We start from the raw sequence: 19,836 nt of genomic DNA on the forward strand, positions 1-19,836 counted from the left end.
TACAGGTACAATGAAGGGGTACATTTCTCTTCCATAACCTGTCATCAACAAGGCATCTCTCCCATTAACTCCAGGGAGAGGTAAGTGCTGAGTCTCAGCAGGAGGTGAGGCCCAGTGCTGACCTGCTATCCAGGACTCAGGGCTGCCCCAACCCCACCTGACCAAGGTGGGGAGGAAAAGCATTTTCTTTACAAAGGCCTTAAACATGCTTGGGAAGCTTGAAGTAAGGCCGCTTAAGAAGGTGCTGGAGAAACCAATAACGTCAGTCCTCTTCTCTAACCCTCAGAGGTGATCTTGGATGAGGCAAAGAGACGTAATAAAGAGAATCCAAGAATTGAGGGCATGAGAACACAGTAACCTTATTTCCACCTCTTTTTTCCCTAAATGCTTTGGAAAAATCCTATTATGAAAAATTTCAAACATACCCAAGAACAGACTGAACAGCATAACAAGCACCAAGGCACCTAAGTCTAGCATGTGTCCACTTGTGACCAACCTTCCATATTCACCTGCTTCCCCCTCCTGCCTACACTGTGTCAAAGCAAATCCCAGCCATCATAACATTTACCTATAAATATTTTAATATATTTTTATAAAAGACAAGGGTTCTTTAAAAAAAAAAGCATAATCACAATTCTATAATCACATTTTTAATAACTTAATGGCCAAAGATGAACAATGTTTCCTAGAACATTAATTCTCTAATAGCTTCACATATCCAGTGCTGTGGTCGGGGTGTTTGAAAAGACTGTTTATGTCTTTTCAAAATTCACATGTTGAGATCCTATCCCCCCAAAGATGATGGTATTAAAAGGCAGGGCTTTTGAGAGGTGCTTAAGCCAAGAGGGTGGAGCCCTCATGAATGGGGTTAGTGCCCTTATAAAAAAGACTCTGGAGACATCTCTTCCCCTTTCACCACGTAGGGCACAGGGAGAGGCCTGGCTGTGGTCAGGAAGCAGGCCTGCACCAGGCCGTGACCTTCTAGAACCCTGAACTGGGACCTCCCTGCTCTAGGACTGTGGGGAACAAATGTCTGCTGTTTATAAGCCACCTAGTGTGCGCTACTTTGTTACGAAGCATGAACGGACTATGACATCAGTTAGTTTTCAAATGTCTGACTCTGCCTCGTTTTTAAGCCACTTTTCTGACAAGGCCTGCATCAGCTCCAGGGCGGCCAGGAGGGCATTGTCCTAGGAAACGTCCTTGTGTGCGTAGCTGGCTCTGAGCACATGCTCGCAGAGCACAGCCTGTACTGGGCAGAGGGAGACTCATCTCATGCTGCATTTATACCTCCCAGCACAGAGAAGCGCTCCCATGAAAGCCTTGACCTGATTTCCTGAGCCACGGGCAGCTTCAGAAAGCCCAATACTTTGGAAGGCCACCAGGGACCAATTTCTCCATCTCCAGGACAGCTCAGCTCAGCTCTCAGAACTGGCTGACATCCCCACCCCTTCTGCAGTGTCACTGGAGGGAACCCGCCCCCCTTGTCCACTCCCTCTCTGCAGGGCCAGTGATGTCCCGGCTGACCCTCCTGGTGGATGTGGAGTGAGATGAAGGCAGCAGATAGAAAGGCATAAATATTAGCAATTCCACTTGCCCTTGCTTTTGACTTTCTCAATGAGTCAGAGCTAAAATGTTAATGAGTGCTAAAGGCTCGCATCTCAGGTAACAGAATTACAATAAGAGGTGTAAATTACAAACCAGGTTCTGGGTAAATTACAAACAGATTTGCAATAAGATGTGTAAATTACCGTCTTTTTGCTGGGAGGGAACACAAAGATGAATGGACAGACATTCAGGTCCCTGTCTTTGAGATGTTTGGAATCTAACCAAAAACGTGCATGAACTAGCCTGCCATAAAGGGCTAGAGGTACATATAGATGGTGAGTGGTCACTGAGGAAGGAGCAACGAGGACTTAATTCTACCAGAAAAGGAGGTGGTGGTGTTGGTGGAGAAAGTTTTACTGAGGAAGGTTATGTCTGAACTGGATCCCAAAGGATCAGGCAGAGGAAGGCAAGAAAGGGCAGTCAAGGCAAAAGGAAGAGCATGTGGAAATGCTCAAAGGCAGGAAAGCATATGGCATCTTTGGGGGGAAAGGAAGAACACAGCATGGCTGAGAAGGAGAGCCAGTGGTGGGCAGGTCAGGAAATAGGCCTGGACCCCGTGGCTGGGCCCCACTTGGGGTCCTCTGCAGGGTGGACTCGGGCCTGGCTCTATCGGCAGCAGCACCGAGCTCTCACTGAGGGATGCTCATCGGGGAGGCAAGTCTTACGGAGAGGATTTAGGGCCCACTTCCAGGCAGCAGGAGAAGCACCTGGTGATAGACCTTTCAGCATGGATCCTGGGTGACTCTCTCCTATGTCTACACCGAGGGCCAGTCCCCAGAAAGAGCTGGAACAAATGAGGAACAAACAAGGACATGAGTGATTCTGGACAATGTCTGGGGAGGAGAGTAGGGGCTGTTAGGTCTGGCTCAGCTCCCGTGTGAGTAGTACTTCTTTGCCTTCAGCTGGAGATGGCAGAGCCATGAGCAGCAACTCTGCAGCTCTTTGGTACCGGGCATTTGGCCACACTTGCTGTCTGCAGGCTTTTGCCCCTGGGCTCCAGCTCTGACAGCCACGTCCTGGCAACCTGTCTGTGAGGCCTGGGGCCTGCCTTGCTCCCCCCTCAGCAGGCCTGTGGGCCTGGCCCTGAACCCCATCCCACTGATGTACACCTTAAGCCCCAGGCCAGCTGTCTGGCCCTGTGATTTCAGCTGACTCTAGCACCCTGGGTCTCAGAGGGTAGCAGTGGGATGTTGGCACCCGCCGGGATGTTGGAAGGTGTCGACTGTACAAGCAGGGCTTAAGCATCATCCCTTGTCCATTTCCCTTGCTTCCCTTCAAAACCTCAATCTAGGAAGCTGGCATGGCGAGCTCTGCCCTGGACCCTGGATCAGGAAGACAGTGGTCCATCTGCTGTCTCGGAAGAAAAGGCGCTGCTCCCCAGCTTACCCTTTGCAAACTTGCTCTCCTCATCTCTACTCACTCCTCCAACTTCCTGTCACCCCATGCCTCACCTCCCCCACCCCCCATCTCCCTACAGAGGCAGAATGTCAATCTGTCTCTTCTGCAAGTGCTCCGAGTAGGACAGTCATTTCTCTTTTGGAGATGGGCACAGACAGAGCCTGTTATGCAGGGAGTCGGGGCAGGAGGGGAAGTAAGAATGGAAGTGATTCCAATTGCGTCCCAAACCAGCTCTCCGATTCCATGAATTTCTAGGACCATTGGTATAAGAATTTCAGGGAAAGCCTAGTTATGAAAAGACAGAAACAGCACAGTGAAAACTCTTTGAACTAAAATCATGAAGCTGGTGCCTTTGAGATACTTGTTTCTCATTTGCTTTGGAAAGAGATTGTCTAGAGAATTTGGAAACCTACATTCGGTTTCAAAAAGCAAACCAGGTTTCTGCCAACAGTCAGTTTGGTGGGGGTAGGGGTGGAGGGTGGATTTTGTCTGGTTTTTTCCATGTGAGCTCATATTCTGGGGGATGCACTCTGCCATTCTAATCCTAGACATCAACAGAGCTGTACCTTCAATCACTCAACTGCATTAGCATGGAATGGCTTTCAAGCTTTTCTTGAGGATGTGTTTTCAGAAAACATAAGAGCTTCCTTCTGCAAACAGTCACTGCCACCAGGGACTCCATCAAACATCTTCAACCAGAATGTGCACTCGGCTTTCCTGTGCTTTGAGAGTTTCAGGAACTTTCAACCACCAGACACTCCCATGTTCCACTGTATCAGAAAATGATTGTGGTTAGATCTCTTTCAAGCTCTCAAAGGTTTGAATGCTTGACCAACTGTTAACATACTTCTTACCATGTAAAAGGCTTTATACCATACAACAACTTAGCTATACCAGAAAAGTTAGGTACACTGCTGTGGAAAATTCAGGCCCTGAACGGCTGGGTTCAGTTTAAGGTCTGGAGCATGTGCCTGGAGCACTGGGTGTGACAAGCGGAGGGCTCTCCCTTCTTCTGGGGCAGAAAAGAAGGACAGCTGACTCTCAGCATGCACTGTCTGTCTGTTATTTTAGGGTTCATCTGTCCAGCTAGACTGCACATTTCCTGAGGTGGGCATCCATATATTATCTTTGCCTTGCTCATACTTCCTTGCAGAGTAAAGCAATATTTGTTGATTTAATAACAAAGGGCACACATTAATAAGGTTAAACTTTTAGGGGGTGGCTCTTTTGGTTAATGGGATTCTGTTCTGGGTAATGAAACTACATCCCTTATTCTCTTCCTAAGAACCTAAGTTCTATTAAGAAGACACAGTGGAACTAGCAATATAAACTAGGAGGACCTTGAAATTCATCCTAGGAGGCCACTGAAGAGTTAATTCAATTCTTACAGGAGAATTATGAGGCAACGCTATAAGAATTACACACAATGGATTTATAACACAATAAGATTTTTTTTTAAGGACAAAAGTAGTGACTGGGGACGTTTCAGATGGAGAAATAACTATGTTAACCTCACTGCTTTTTAAACATTTGCATCTGTGAATTGCAGAGGCTCAACATAAAGCAGATTGCCTACATCCACTGAAAGTCATTCTGGCATGAGAAATTTCTCTTGCATAAAGCAAAACAGATGTGTGAGAGGGAAAAGCAAACTTTTCAGCATTCAAAATTATATAGTTATCTCAGGAACTGCATATTGTGTGAAGCAGTGAATACTGTACAGAATCTTGATCAGACTGTGTCCCTGAAAATGCAGAAACATTGTATCTGGAAAATACTAGTTATTAATGCAGATGAAAACCTAGCAGTATATTCATACTTCATCTACATTTTTTTTTAACTGAAAGGATATCAGCCAACTGTACTCAACCTGCACCAGAGATTAAATATTTAGAATTTTTGGCCATGTACTGTCTGGAAGCTGTGAATTGAGATCCACTGTTCAAGCAGTGAGAAAGAAGTCACATCCTTGTGAGCAGGAAGGAGTACACCAGGGGCCTGTGCATGTGTGTCTGTATATTGGGATCCACAAGCTAATTAATTTGGAAATAGGAAGGGGACTCAAAGCCTGCCAAGGTACAGGACAGAATTTACAGAGTAGTAGACATGTGCTCTGCTGTCTGCTAGATCCTGGGAAATGCGCAAAAGAAGCACAAACAACAGCGTAGGAACCAAGACAGGAAGGAAAGCAGAGTGTCCTGGGAGGCACCCACCTTGCTTGAGAGAAAAGTGTTTCCAGTGAGGAGAAGAGAGAGCAGACCAATTCTTAAATGAGCAATCACTGTGAAACCAGGCTGGGAAAGCTGTTCAAGGAAACTTAGAATATGATGCATATGTGAAAAAATTGTCCATGTGCATACAAACACGCAGACACACACACATATATGTAATAGATTGAGAATGGCCGTATAACAGTCAAGATCAGTTTGCTAGAAATTAATGCTAATTATGATTAAAGTAATCCCAAGTATTTGACATGGTCACATTCTAGAAGCAAAGTCATAAGAACAGTTTCTTCAAATACACACACACACACACACTATCACTCACACACTATAGTATTAGCTGTAGCTCAGAGAGCTCAGAATTGTCCTGGGCACACATGAATAGAATAATAATTGGTGATTTTTAAAGGTTGACAAGTTATGAGTGTACCTGTAAAGAATAAATAAATTTATCTCCACTAACAGTTTTTCTATCCGTGCAGTTATAAATATTAAACTTTCGATACACTCTCTAGCTAAAGCCATGTAACATTTATTTATCACTTAAAAAAACCCATGGCAGTGACTTGTACTTTAGAGTCATGCAATACTATACAACTATCTATTTTCCTCATTTTGTATTTATCATGAGTATCAGCAAAAGAGAGAATTCTCTTCATTTCCTTCTGATTTGAATAAATATATATTCTGAAATTGTGTTCTGATTTTCAAAATTAATTGAGTGAGAAAGAACTACAAAACACGAGTATAAATACTCTCCCATCAAAACACTTGGGCTGGTAATCCATTTAAAAAAAGTGAACTGCAGATACGGGGTATGTGAATAAACAAAGGCTCCACACTGCCAAAGGTTGAGAGAATGACTTCACATCTAATTTTGTGACCATTTCCATTATTTCACTGATTGGCACTGTAGCTTGAGATGTCTGTAGGCCTGCCACTTCTGAAGGAATGTATACAAAGCCAAAAAAGTACACCCCCCAAAAGTTCACTGTTAATGAAAGGCTCTGGCATTTGAACTTAATAATCGGATGCCATTTGGAATCCATATAATTTTTCAACAATAGAGACACTTAAATCAGGCTGAAATTATACATAACTCATGCATATATTTAAACATGGATTAATCTCTCTTTACATGTACATGTGCAACCTCTTATGAAGGATTCTTAAAAACAGCCTAATAAGGAAGAAGAATGAGGCTGTGGTTTCAAGAGGGATCACCAATGATGCATTGAGGGGATACCAGTCCAGTGTCCCTTAAGTTGCTTTGAGCTGTCACCGCATGAGATTGCAATGCCTTTATTCACCTATTTCCCCCACCTGAAATGCCCTCTTCCCTCTATTAAAAGCCCAGTTGAAATCCAATCTCTTTTTTGAAATCTTCTGAAAATTGTTTAGGAATATTCTTCTCCCCATACAATATCTCGCCTATTACCTATTTTCTCTATTACTCACCTAGTTCTTTAGCATCCACTGTTGTGTATTATTAATCTTGAGATATGTCTACATTTTACTTCCCTGACATGCTTTTTGAGGACATGGAACTTGGGTTATACTCTTTTCATCCCTCTAGCAACCTTTCTCAACGGGTTGTCCTTGTATCTCTGGAACTGCCTGAGTGTTTGACCAAACTGTAGCTTCAGAGATGCTGCAGCTGTATGGAGGGAGGGCCCAGAAAGTTGCATTTTTAACCTGTTGCCTAGGTGACTTTTAGGTACTCTACAGATTGACCACCACTCTATACGAGGACTATATGTAAGAACTAGGAGAGTGCTGTGAACATAATCAGTACCAAGAAGTGTTTGTGGAATATACAAAGGTATCCCAAGGGCCCACACTAAACCAAACCAGACCGAAACAACAATAGAAGCAAACAAACAAACTAAACAAAAAAGGTAACATTCAAGACATTCAGCTTAATTCTACATCTATCAGCTTAATCACAATGCAATTATGAAGTTGACTGAACATGAAGTGTTATTGTACAAACAGTGCTTATTTTCTAGTCTGTGGTTGCTGAACAGAGCAAGCCATGTTTCCTAAACTTCTAATTAGGAGGTGCTATGACTGACCACCTCTTTCCCATCTCCCTGCCTTTTCCTATTGATTCCTCCTAAGAATTGTTTCCGTGGGTTTCCTTCTTGTCTCCACTGCCCCTTCCCTGCTTTCTGTCTAAGAGATTGATTACTTGTCACCTAATTCACTGTGGCTCACAAGCTCAAGATAAAGAGAGCAGGTGCAAAGGGCAGGGCCCAACAAGTTTACAGAGTACCTTACTTAAATTAGAATAAGATGCCCTTTCTGGGCCAAGAAGCATGACTTGGCAGATGGAGGAGACACAGGGCCTTGTTCAGTTAGCAACCTATAAAACCGCACCCGGCAGCCTGTCAAAAAGGGGAAGGGAGCAGAAAGCATCTGACCTACTACCCTTGCTCCCACATTTTCCTGAAGATAGCTTTTCCAGAGCTCCATTTTTATCTGACTTTTTGCCCAGGTCCAGATTCTACTGAGTAATAAGAAAAGTTCCAAACATTAGTTATCTGATGCTCAGAAGAAAGCTATATATGACATATTATTGTGAAACCAGTGTGAAGGACTTGCTTTTTGTTTCCACAAAGGAATGAAAAAAGCGGAAAGAATTTACGCATTGGGAAAAGGTAAAATAAAGAACTGTGGCCTTATGAGGGAGGCTGAGGAATTCACGACTCTGGAGATATTTTGAAATAACACAGGGCACTACCCACCTTTGATAGTTTATGATGGATCTGAGCAAGGTAGCCTCCTGGGACCCCTTCTCCTCCATAAAGGCCCTTTCCCTGTAATGTGAGGCTTCTTGGCCCTGGTCTGCTGCCATTTCTGCTGGAGCACCCTGAGGCCTTGGGGCCCTTTCAGAACCACAGCCTTGGCTCTGAAGTCCCTATTTCTCAGGGCCTGAGTGACTCCCTTTAGTAGAAAGTTGGAGGCGGCTGCAGCAGCAGTGGTCACTCAGGTAGGTTGGTAAAATATTAAAAGCATTTTCCTGAAGTTTTGCAGCTTTCTCGAGGTACACATTTGGTCAGGACAGGATGTCCAGTCTAGGAGAGATCTCATAATTGTACTAGCTTGTGGATTCTGAAACGGCAGGGACCCCATGTTGTCCTTCATTATTCTAATGCTTCCAGGGCCTCTCAAAAAACCTTCTCAGCGAACATGCTGGAGCCGAATTCCTCCTCTGATTCTGCCTCCAAAAGTCCTTCTCAATTTGCCTCCTGGAGAACACTTCCTTTCTGTGTCACTCACCACCACTTTCACCCCTAAAACGTGAAAGTTTTTGGGCCTGAGGCCCTGGATTTCCAGGTATCATTTCAAGGTCAGATGGAACCATACCCTGGGCAGTGGTGCTTGCTGGAATCCTAAGCCCCATGACCTTTGCCCCTGGCCTTACTCCCAGGATTATGTGACTTCCATGGCAAAAGGGAAGATGTGATGAAGGTCACTAATCAGTGACTTCAAGAGAGGAAGATGATTTGGGTGGCCTAAGTGAATCACAAGCCCTTTAGAAGCAGAGATTTCTCTGGCTCACAGCAGAAGCAAGATCAGAGATTCCAGCCCCGAAAGGGATTCAGCTAGAGGAAGTTTCTTTCTGGCTCTGGAGTCACAGGGCAAAGACATGAGAATGGGCTCTAGAAGCTGGAAACACCTTGCGGGGAGAACTGGGACCTCAGTCCTACAGCTACAAGCAACCGCATTCTGCCATTGACCTTGAGAGTGGAGGGGAGAGCCTCCCTGCAAGCCTGCAGGGGCCAGGGCAGACTGACTCTCACCGCAACTGCAGCCTGGTGAGACCCTACACAGAGAACCCAGTTGAGCCTGCCCGACTCTTGACCTCGAGAACTGGGAGATAATAAATGGGTGCTGTCTAGAGCTGGGGGTATGTGGTCAATGGTTACACAGAAACAGGAAGTGAGCCCAGCAGCCCTCAGGGAGTGTCTGGAGCCAGGCCCCACGTGCTTCCCGACTCTAGCTCACGTACTTCTCGACTTGGGGAGATAGAGAATGGATGTTCATAGACCAGGAGCAAACCCCAGCCCTGCTTCTTACTACTGTTTTCCTGGTTCACTGAGCCACTCGACCACCTGCTTCGTTCTGTCTGTTAGGGCTGCCCTCCACAAACCCACACATCTGTCAGAGCTTCCTTTCTGCCATCTGCCTAGCAGGACTTGTACTTTACAAGAAAAGTCTCTGCCCCAGCTTTGTCCTTCATGTACTCAGGACCCCACCTGGCTTCAACTTAAGGAATCAAAAATACAAACAGAGCCCTACAGAACTTCTACACAGATCTGATCAGTGGGTGTGCCTTTCAGAATTAGATAATACGACTTGCACAAAACGGTCTTGAACGGAAATGAGTCAGACTAAGATCCATGACATACAACCAGGGCTGTTCAGACTTGAGTATCTGGGGGCAAAGATGACTCTGTTTTTTATTAAGACTTGAGATAAGTATGTAAGAAAAAAAAAATCCCACTTATTGGAAAAGACCCTGATGCTGGGAAAGATTGAGGACAGAAGGGGGCAACAGAGGATGAGATGGTTAGATGGCATCCTTGACTCAGTGGACATGAGTTTGAGCAAACTCCGGGAGATAGTGGAGGACAGGGAAGGCTGGTGTGCTGCAGTCCATGAGGTCGCAGAGAATTGGACATGACTTAGCGACTGAATAACAAAAACAAAAACTCCCGCATCTAAGGTTCAGGGCTTTACCCAAACTATGTATGTGGCGCTTGGTAGAACCGCACTCTAGAGTCTAGTTCTCTTGACGAGTCATCCCTCCTTTCCAAAATCCTACTTCCCTTGTGTTCAAACTGAAAGAATCCATCAAACAAAGCTGCTCATATTTCTAAGAGAGAGGGGAAATGACTTTCAAGGGCCTTGCTTGATCCCGTCATAACTAATCCCCTCCCCGTTTTTCTCCTTAACCAACTTGGCTCAGTCCTCTCTGTAGGGCTACTTGTATTCTGCCTTGCATTCTAAGTGGCTGCTTATATGTGCCCCCCACCCACCATTTCCTCCGGCTCCTCAGTGACAGAGCCATGGCCCCTTGATCTTTGTGTTTCTCAGGGCCAACCCAGGGACCATTCAGTCCATGCTTAAGGAGTCCACTTGGAGCAATGAACTGGATTTATGGGGGAGCTTTGCTTTGCTGTCAGCTTTCAGGTAGGGGCTTAAAGTTCCTTGATCCAGGGAAATAAGGGTCAGACAGCAGCAGCACTCTGCCAGCTCCCAGAGACCCCTCGCAAGAGTGAGGGGCTAGTGGGAGGTGATGGCCTCACAGTCCCAAGAGTCTGTAAAGAACAAACGGGGGAGGGGAAGGAGGCTCCAGAAGGAGAGGGAGGACCAGTCTCATTTCCCCCCTGCAGCAGGCGGGCTTGCTCTCTAATTTGATCTTTTCTCTGCTGTGGCCAAGGCCAGGCGCGTTCCCCGAAGAGCAAATATGCAACAATGCAGTTGCCGTTTCAAAGCAGGGGGAAAAAAAAGAGCGGTGGTGGGAAAATGGGAGGAAAGGCTTTTTCTTGATTTATTTTTTTAAATCTATGTGGTGGGAGAAGCAGTCATGAAGATAAAATATGCAATAAATTCTAACCCGTGAAGGGAAAACATTTTCTATTGTCCTTTAAAATCTTTGACACTTTAATCATCTATTCAGTCACTCAGCAGGCTTATCCTACACTCTGATTAGGGCATGTCTCACTTTGTACAACTCCTGTACATGCCTCCTAGACCAGGGGGTCTCCAGGGCAGGGACCTTCTCAGTCCATCTTCACATCACCGACGCCAAGCACTGTGGCTTGAGGGCCGTTGGAGCTCAGGAAGTGGTGGTTGGCCATCCAGGGAGAGTGAAACCAGCAAGGCAGCAGGGAGCAGCGAGGTGAGGGCGGGGCCTTAGGTGGGGGCGGAGCCTTGGGTGGGGCGGAGCCTTGGGTGGGGCGGGGCATGCTTCCCGGAGAAGGGGGATGGGCCTGGACAAATGTCACAGAAAGGCCAAGTGGCCTCACCCAAAAAAGAAGCCAAGGGATTGGGAAATTAGGAAGCTACTGGTGACCTAGCAGGTATTTGGGGGAGAAAGCATATTGGAGCTGAGTGAAAAGTCAGTAGGAGAAACACTCACTAATGGGCATAAATCAGTATACCTTAAATAATTCATCTATGATAAATCATAATGGAAAAGAATATAAAAAAGAATATATGTATGTTCAGCTGAATCACTGAGCTGTACAGCAAAATTAAAACATTATAAAGCAACTACAGTACAATTAAAGTTTTTTAAAATGTATCTAAATGTACATTGTTACGTGACTGGTGAAAGAAACTGCAGAATACAATGCATGGTTAAAATAAGTAGATTCGTATCAGGGTTTCTTAATGTTGGCATTATTGATACTTGGAGTGAAAAATTCTTTGTGAAGGGGGGCTGCCTGTGCATTTGAGGGTGTTTAACAGCACCCCTGGCTGCCAGGAGCACTTCCGCCTAGGTTGTGACCATCAAAAATGTTTCTAGAAATTGCTTTTAGTTGAAAAACCACTGATTTACATGTACTGACCTGGAAAGATATCCAAGGTAGATCGTTGGGTACCAAAAAAAAAAAAAAAAAAAGTAGCAAAAAAGTACTATTTATGTAAACGAAGTACAATATATATACAGATATACATAAGTCTATTAAGTCCTTACTATTTAAGTATGTACATCGACAGTGGTCCAGAAGGACAAAACTGCTACCAGATGTCTTCTCTGGGAAGGGGCCTGAGGCTGGGGGGCATCACATGAATTTTGGCTTTATTTGTACTACTTGTATTTTTTAAAAATAAAAATATACTTGGTGTTAGAATTAAACTGTTTGTAAATGAATGGAAATTGACGATGTAGAGAAAGAACATGTACGCTACTCCTTGACAAAGTTTAAAGATGAAGAGAAAGCTGGCCAGAATGAGGCAGAATTAAAGGAAGGAATTTTTAGGATGTGGGAAAATTGAGCACTGCTAACTTCAGTCAAGTTACAGTTTTGTATAAAGCATTATGAAGGCGCGGGGGGTGGGGAATAACTTCTAGAATACTTCCACTTATTAGGTCAAGATTTCAACAATGCTTTGCCAGCAATGACTTTCCCACTACAGTTAAATATGCATGAAATGATAGAATTTCTCTTTCTGTTTTTCCACCGCATGTTTCTTTAATTTGTGTTTCTTTGGTGTGTGTACAGCTTTTTGTAACTAAAGTGCTGATGCCATTATGGAAACTGTCCGTCTTCAGAGCTGGAAAGACCTGAGAATAGAAGCTGACTTTGACTTGTGTTTGGTCTGGCATGGCTGCGGACACTGCAGGAGTGTATTTGTTTTTCATTAATTTGTTTGTAATTTTTCTCCATGATCTATGGAACATTTATTTCCCCTGAAGCAAATGTCATAGGTTTCTCTTGGTTCTGGTGGGGTAATGAATTGTTGAGAATAAGAAATTTTTCTTATATGCTATTTGATTGTGGAAGGAGACATTTTGTGACCTTTTGCTGTTTTACAATGATAATGAATTTCCTGGCAAACGTGGAAACTTTGGGCTTCTTTATTAAAATAATGAGGTTTGAGGAATAACTTTGACCTGGACCTTTGTAGAATTAATCAAATATGGATTTTGGAAAAATAGATGAGTTCAGTCTTTACTGAGACACTTTAATGCATTCCTGTCACCAAGGCAGTACACAGATCCATATCACATAAAAACATCAAACAATTAAATACAGACCCAAGTCCCAGCACAGAGCTTCAGGCATGTTGTGTGAGGAGGTTAAGGCTCAGGGCCTGTCAGCCTGATCACAGTGTTACTCTGTTTCCTTGTTCGTTGTTCCTTTTTTTTTTTTTAATTGCAAGAGTAACAGTACAACTTGTAAAAAAATTTTGGCTTATACTGAACAGGATGAAAAAGATAAAAGTCATCTGCAATCTCACTCTCAAAAGCTAATGGCCCATCATAACATTTTGGCATATTCCTTCTAGTCCTATTTTAATGCCCATATTTTTGTATGCAATTGAGGTAATAATGAACACAAAATTTTCTACTCTGCATTTTTTCTCTTATATACTGCATAAAATATTTTGTGTCCATCTCTAAACATTTAGAAAAAAATTTTATTGGAGTATAGTTGCTTTACAATGTGGCATTAGTTTGTGCTGTACAGCGAAAGTACATCAGTTATACATATTAATATATCCACTCTATTTTAGATTTCCTTCCCAGGTCACCACAGAGCATTGAGTCAAGTTACCTGTGCTACACAGTCAGTTCTCTTTAGTTATCTATTTTGTACTGTCTCTAAACACTTGAAAGGAAAACTATACTGATTCCTCTTAGGATGTTCCAAACAAAGGCATCAATTCATGGGGAAGAAAAGAATAGGTTTTCTTCTTTAAAATACTATAGGAACATCAAATTCTACCACTTTCCCTCTAAATGTGATGACAAGATATGTTTTCAGATGCCCTGAAGTTGTAGACACATCTGTATTTCTAATTTTGAGAAGTGACAAAAGAAAACGAACTTGCTGAGACCAGGATGTATGACAAGCTCACACAGTAACACTGGGTGAGGATGCTCTGTGTTCCTAGGAGACAGGGTGACGGAGCAACAGGTGTTCCAGCCACTTCTTTGACCAGCCACATGGATGCATGCATGTCAAAAGCCACTTGAGAGTAACCTCTCAGTCATTTACAAAACCATGAACATGGGGAGCTTTCCTACTTCCCACTTAGCACGCTTAGACTCCCAGTTTCTCTACACAGTCTCTCCTGGGCTCACTGGAGTTTCTCTGTACCCATCCCCAATACCCTGCAAGACCAGAGAAGAACCTGGAAGGAGGCAGAACCCGCAACCCAAGCAGGGAGGGTCTCAGAGAACTGGAGTAGAATTGGCTTCCTCATTCTAGGGCTGGGAACCACTTCCTGGGTGGTTGCTCAGTTAATGACCATATTTTGGAAGCTTGAGTTTTTTTTTCCCCTGAATGTTGACAGAATGAGAACATCAGGAACAAAGGGAGAAAGGAACCAAGTTTCTGAGATAAGCTCTAAAGTCTTCATGTCTCACTGGCTGAAATATATTTTGGATGTTTTTCATTAAACGCCGGATTACTTTAGGATTGGAAAACAATTGACATCTAGATAATGAGAAAGGCAATGTAAATTCCTGTCCAGTTAGCCTAAATAGGGACTTAGGGGAAATTTATGAAGACCTATAAAACATGTCTGAGATTTAAGGTCTTGTATCTCTGTCTTTAACTGCATATCTCACACAAAAAATATTTAGTCTTCAATCAAATATTCATGCAAATATTTTAAATTATAAATCTTGAGCTTCAAATCCGGTAAAAGTCGTTCCTAGACTGCTGCTGCTGCTAAGTCACTTCAGTCGTGTCTGACTCTGTGCGACCCCATGGACTGCAGCCCACCAGGCTCCTCCGTCCATGGGATTTTCCAGGCAAGAGTACTGGAGTGGGGTGCCATTGCCTTCTCTGCCTTCCTAGACTAGGGACTACTCAAAGTATTGTCAGAGAGCCAGCAGCATTGGCTCCACCCGAGAGCTTGCTAGAAATACTGAATGCAGGCCCCAGCCCAGCCCAACTCAACTGAGTGGTCCACATGCCTATTCTAATCTGAGAAGCACTGGTTTGTGGTCAGGTGACAGATCAGACTTTTGGAATACAAGTATGGTCACAAGTGACTTCCTAGACAATGTGGAAAAGTTGTTAGTACTGTTCAGAGACTGCTTTCTTCTTCCCCATTACAGTCTAACTTCTAGTCTAATCTTTTCATCACTGCCTTGCTGATGGTCAGAAGCTGTCCCTGATTGCTGAAAGAGACTAGAGCTCAGGGCACTCTGTAATTTCTGAGGTGGGAAAACAATGCCTGCCAAGGTGATTATCCTCTTGATTTGGTGTCAGATTAAGTAAGAGAAAAGAGGATGCTTGGCGTGAAAGCATCTGAATGGCTGGAGTACCACACTGACAGTACAGTGCATTTTGACCGATATGATCAGGAACTTTAAGAAGTGTGTTTTTCTCTCACTTGCTTACTTCTCCTTCAATAAATAAAGCAGTCTATGTGCAATATAGTTTTTAAAAGTGCTTACAAGCAGGCCTCATCCCTCTCCAGTACTCTTGCCTGGAAAACCCCATGGACAGAGGAGCCTGGTGGGCTGCAGTCCATGGGGTCGCGAGGAATCGGACTCGACTGAGCGACTTCACTTTCACTTTTCACTTTTATGCATTGGAGAAGAAAATGGCAACCCACTCCAGTGTTCTTGCCTGGAGAATCCCAGGGACGGCGGAGCCTGGTGGGCTGCCATCTCTGGGGTCCCACAGAGTTGGACACGACTGAAGCGACTCAGCAGCAGCAGCAGCACAAGCAGGCCTAAGGTCAAGAATGTGTTTGATTTAGCAGTTAGGGGAATTTAAACTCAAACCCAGTTGGTTTTTAAAATCAACTTAATCACCAAAACTTGATGAAGCGCCCTCAAGTTATCTAAAAGAAAGCAGATACTGCACAGTGGAAGAGTTGATGTCATCCGTGGAGCTGCCAAACCATCAACAATCTGGAAAGTGAAATTTTTTTTAAAAGGGAAAATATAAAATTATGAAAAACATGCAGCTCTTAGATTTGCTTGCATGCTCTTCCAAGTGTCTGATGGTTTATGTAATACATCTCTTTCCATTCTTTTCTAATTTGGTTTAGACTGTCAATATTTTCATTTAAAAAGAATGTATATTCATTTGAGCTTCATGTAGGATAAATGCTGTCCTTTATAATTTGAGGAAAGATTAAGAAAAAAACAACCTCACATAAATTTGAAAATACAGTTGAACGAGAAAAGAGAAAGGTTTAGATTTTTTTCAGTCTCTAACATTAAAATATTTAAACATTAGTTGTTAACAGAAATCAGATACTACATTCTACCTTGTCCAAGAAATAACCAAAATCCAATCCTCAACTTTCTTTCAATGACATATTTATCTTACAAATAATTCTTACATTTCAGGCAAATGATTAGAAGGGAGGGTGGTACTTGAGCTGAGTTTCTTTCTCTTTCCTCTTTTATTCTTATTTTCTCTTTTGAGAAAGGAGCTGAAAGTCAGATAAAGACCAAATTATTTTCTGAAAGGAATTTTTATAAAATGATATAGAAGAAAGGCTCTGGAATGAATAAGTGGTCAAAATAATCATGACTTCCTGTCATGATTAGGAAAGACACTAGTGTCTGATGCTTGCCTGCTATTAATTAAGCCAGATCTAAAGTTTTTGTGTTACTTTATGAACAAACATTAGCTCTTACAAATCAAGTACCTCTGACATCTAATCTCTTTTTAAAGGATCTGTTGAAGTCTTTCCCAGGTCTTTCCTTTTTTCATTTTTCTTTAAATAAAGAAGGAAATTTATTTGACTATTGCTTTGGTTGTGTCACTGCTCCAGATGCTTAGGGACAACAACGAATATGAAAGATGAAACCGTCTGCCCTCGTGGAGTTTGTGTTTTAATGGGAGAGGAAGATGATAAAAATCCAGAAAGATAAAACCAAAGTTGTTGAGATAATAAATTTAAAGCTATGCTTTTTGAGTAAATCTACCCTAATCATCCCCAAATGCCTTTCATTATTTCTTCCTTTCTCCTTAGAGCCTATGTATTTGATTTCTATCGCTTATCATTTGTTGCTACTTTATTTTATAACTGTGTTAATGTCACTTCCTAGGCCTATATATATACTTTCCTCTGATTCAAAAGGCTCTTCAGAAGCAGAGGCCATGTATTTATTCTCTAGGTATTCGCTGCCAGAAGTAACAGGTTTTATTCTATACATGCCATGACTGATCACTGACATCTTACACTGCGTGTGTGTGCGCTAAGTCACTTCAGTCGTGTCCGACTCTTTGCAACCCTGTGGACTGTAACCTTCTAGGCTGCTCTGTCCATGGGATTCTCCAGGCAAGAATACTGGAGTGGCTTACCATGACTTCCTCCAGGGATCTTCCCGACCCAAGGATCAAACCCGCATCTCTTATGTCTCTTGCGTTGGCAGGCAGTGCCACCATTTACCATTAGTGCCACCTGGGTAGCCCAACATATTACATTATAGGTTACTTAAAGCAGACCACGTCCTCAGCTTTTTACAGCTTACTTCTCAGAAATGTTTTTAAAAGTTTCATTTCAGCCTTTTACATAGGCAGGGCTTTTACTAAAGCCCCTAAAAAATCTGACCAGATTAATCAATATTTAGAAAGTAGACTTACCACAATTTAACTGCACTGGATTTGTCCCATGAAATTTAGTGAGGTTTTAGGTCTTTCCAAAATACTATGGTTGACAATTTCAAGAACAGTATACATCTATCTTTATCCTTATAGGTTGTGGGACTAGGGGACTGAGATAGAAAGATGCCTAGTTTAGACTGGGAGTTTAGTCTGCACATTCCCAAAACTTGAAGAGATCCAGCTACAAAGATGCCTTCAGTGTAGAGGGTGGAGTGGGCACAGGGGCTGGATCTGAAAGGGATGACTTGGACGGTGGCCTACTTCTGTGCTGAGTATCCAAATCAGCATCGACCTTTGAGTAAATTAGAATTGTCAGGCTACTCTTGGAAGCCATTGCTAAAATTTCTAAGCTCTACCAGAATTAAAGAAAAGTAGCCAAATAAATGAGAGGTCAGTTGGAAATGAGAGGGTGTGGTGTCAACATAACCTTGGGGGAAAAAAATTAAGCTGATATGTAAGTGAGGTTTTGAGCAAGTAACCACATGGCCAGACACCCATTTCCCAGAGGCAGGCCCGGCCCAAGCCCTTCAAGTCAGCCTCTGTTATCTGGCCCTGAGAAGCCTTAAAAAAGGTGCTTACTCTGATTTCTTCAAACATAAAATTGGGGCAGTGGGATTTGCCATTTCTGTGTAGTCTAGGCCTGTGGTGAGGATTAATTAGTGTTTTTAAAGTGCTGTGGGTTTGGTTTGGTTTATTTATTTTCTCAGGATGAAAGCCAGTACGCCAGCACCAAGTGTTAACAGCGAAGGTTTGATGTATGTTACTTGAGATGCCCTGTGTGAAGTGGGGTGGGCGGGAAACGAGGCTTGTGGGACGGCCTTCAGCATCAGAAAGGCCAAATTTCCAAACACACTTTAGTACTCCCCAAAGTCAAGGAGAAAGACTAAAAGCCTTTGAAAATTAAAAAGGAGAAGAGGTATCAGTATTTAGGTTCTGTGATTGAGGGCTCATACCAGCCCACACCAAGGAAAATTTGACAGCCCTCTGCAGACAAACATTGGCAGCAAGAGAAGACACAAAATTCTGCTAATTCTGTGACAAGCTGTAAAATGAGCTCTCATATTTGATATAGAAAAAGAATGGCAACTCAGACGGTCAGGGTATCAGGACTAACAGCTGAGGAAAAATGCTGTCACATGCTAGCTTCTGTCGGAGAAGGCAATGGCACCCCACTCCAGTACTCTTGCTGGAAAATTCCATGGATGGAGGAGCCTGGTAGGCTGCAGTCCATGAGGTCACTAAGAGTCGGACACGACTGAGCGACTTCACTTGGACTTTTCACTTTCATGCATTGGAGAAGGAAATGGCAAGCCACTCCAGTGTTCTTGCCTGGAGAATCCCAGGGACGGGGGAGCCTGGTGGGCTGCCACCTATGGGGTCGCACAGAGTTGGACATGACTGAAGTGACTTAGCAGCAGCAGCAGCAGCAGCTTCTCTGACCCAGGACAGGTGGGCATAGGGACCAAGAACTCTGGTACAGCCTCCACTTCCACTCGCTAAGAACCCAGCAGTTTTCCAGATATTACAATCTCACAAGAATCCTCTAAGCTGGTTTTAAAAAATAATTTTTATGGCTTTATTCCTGGTTAAGGAAACAATGTGTGCTCATTACTAAAAATTGAAACTGCAGAAATATAGAACATAAAAAGTAGGGACACTACACCTCCAATCCCAACAGTCAGTATATATTTTTTGAACATATTACAGGCGACAGCTGTAACTGTCCTCAATTTATAGGTGATGGAACAGAGGACACAGAGAACTTATCTACCAGCTCACAAGAAATAAGTCAAAGCTGGAACTCAAATCCAGGTCTTTCTGATACTCTGGGACTCTACATGTCCAGTAGGCTACTCTGCCTTAGCCACACCCCGCTCCCTTGTTCCACCACCCTCCCCAGAGATAATTACCACGAGGCACAAACACAGTTTCTTAACAAGCCTTGCAAAGAGAAGCTGCCATCATCCACAGAATCAGGTTACATGTGAAACAGCAAGGTTAGTGTCACAAGTAGATCTGCTTCCCCAGCCTCATTTAAATGTATAATCCTCCATCAACATGCTGAGTATTTGAGTGAGGTGATTGTACTTTTTTCACAAAATCATGCAGAACAGAAAACAGAGACCTCTGAGGTCAGTAGATTGTATCTTATACATGAAGCCTGGACCTGCAGACACATTTATTACATGTGTGTGACCTGCTGCCTCAGTTTCTCCATCTGGATTATAAAGTGGGTAGCTGAACTGACTGCCAGGGTGCCTTCTAGCTGCTGGTACTCC

At 43.3% G+C, this 19,836-nt stretch overlaps 1 protein-coding gene across 1 annotated transcript in view; it reads right to left on the reverse strand.

Moving 5' to 3' along the window:
• Positions 1–19,836, reverse strand: part of ARSB (arylsulfatase B) — a 180,723-nt gene that overhangs the window by 29,751 nt on the left and 131,136 nt on the right.

The sequence above is a fragment of the Bos taurus genome, chromosome 10 (genome assembly GCF_002263795.3).
Source record: "Bos taurus isolate L1 Dominette 01449 registration number 42190680 breed Hereford chromosome 10, ARS-UCD2.0, whole genome shotgun sequence".
Lineage (NCBI taxonomy): Eukaryota > Metazoa > Chordata > Mammalia > Artiodactyla > Bovidae > Bos > Bos taurus.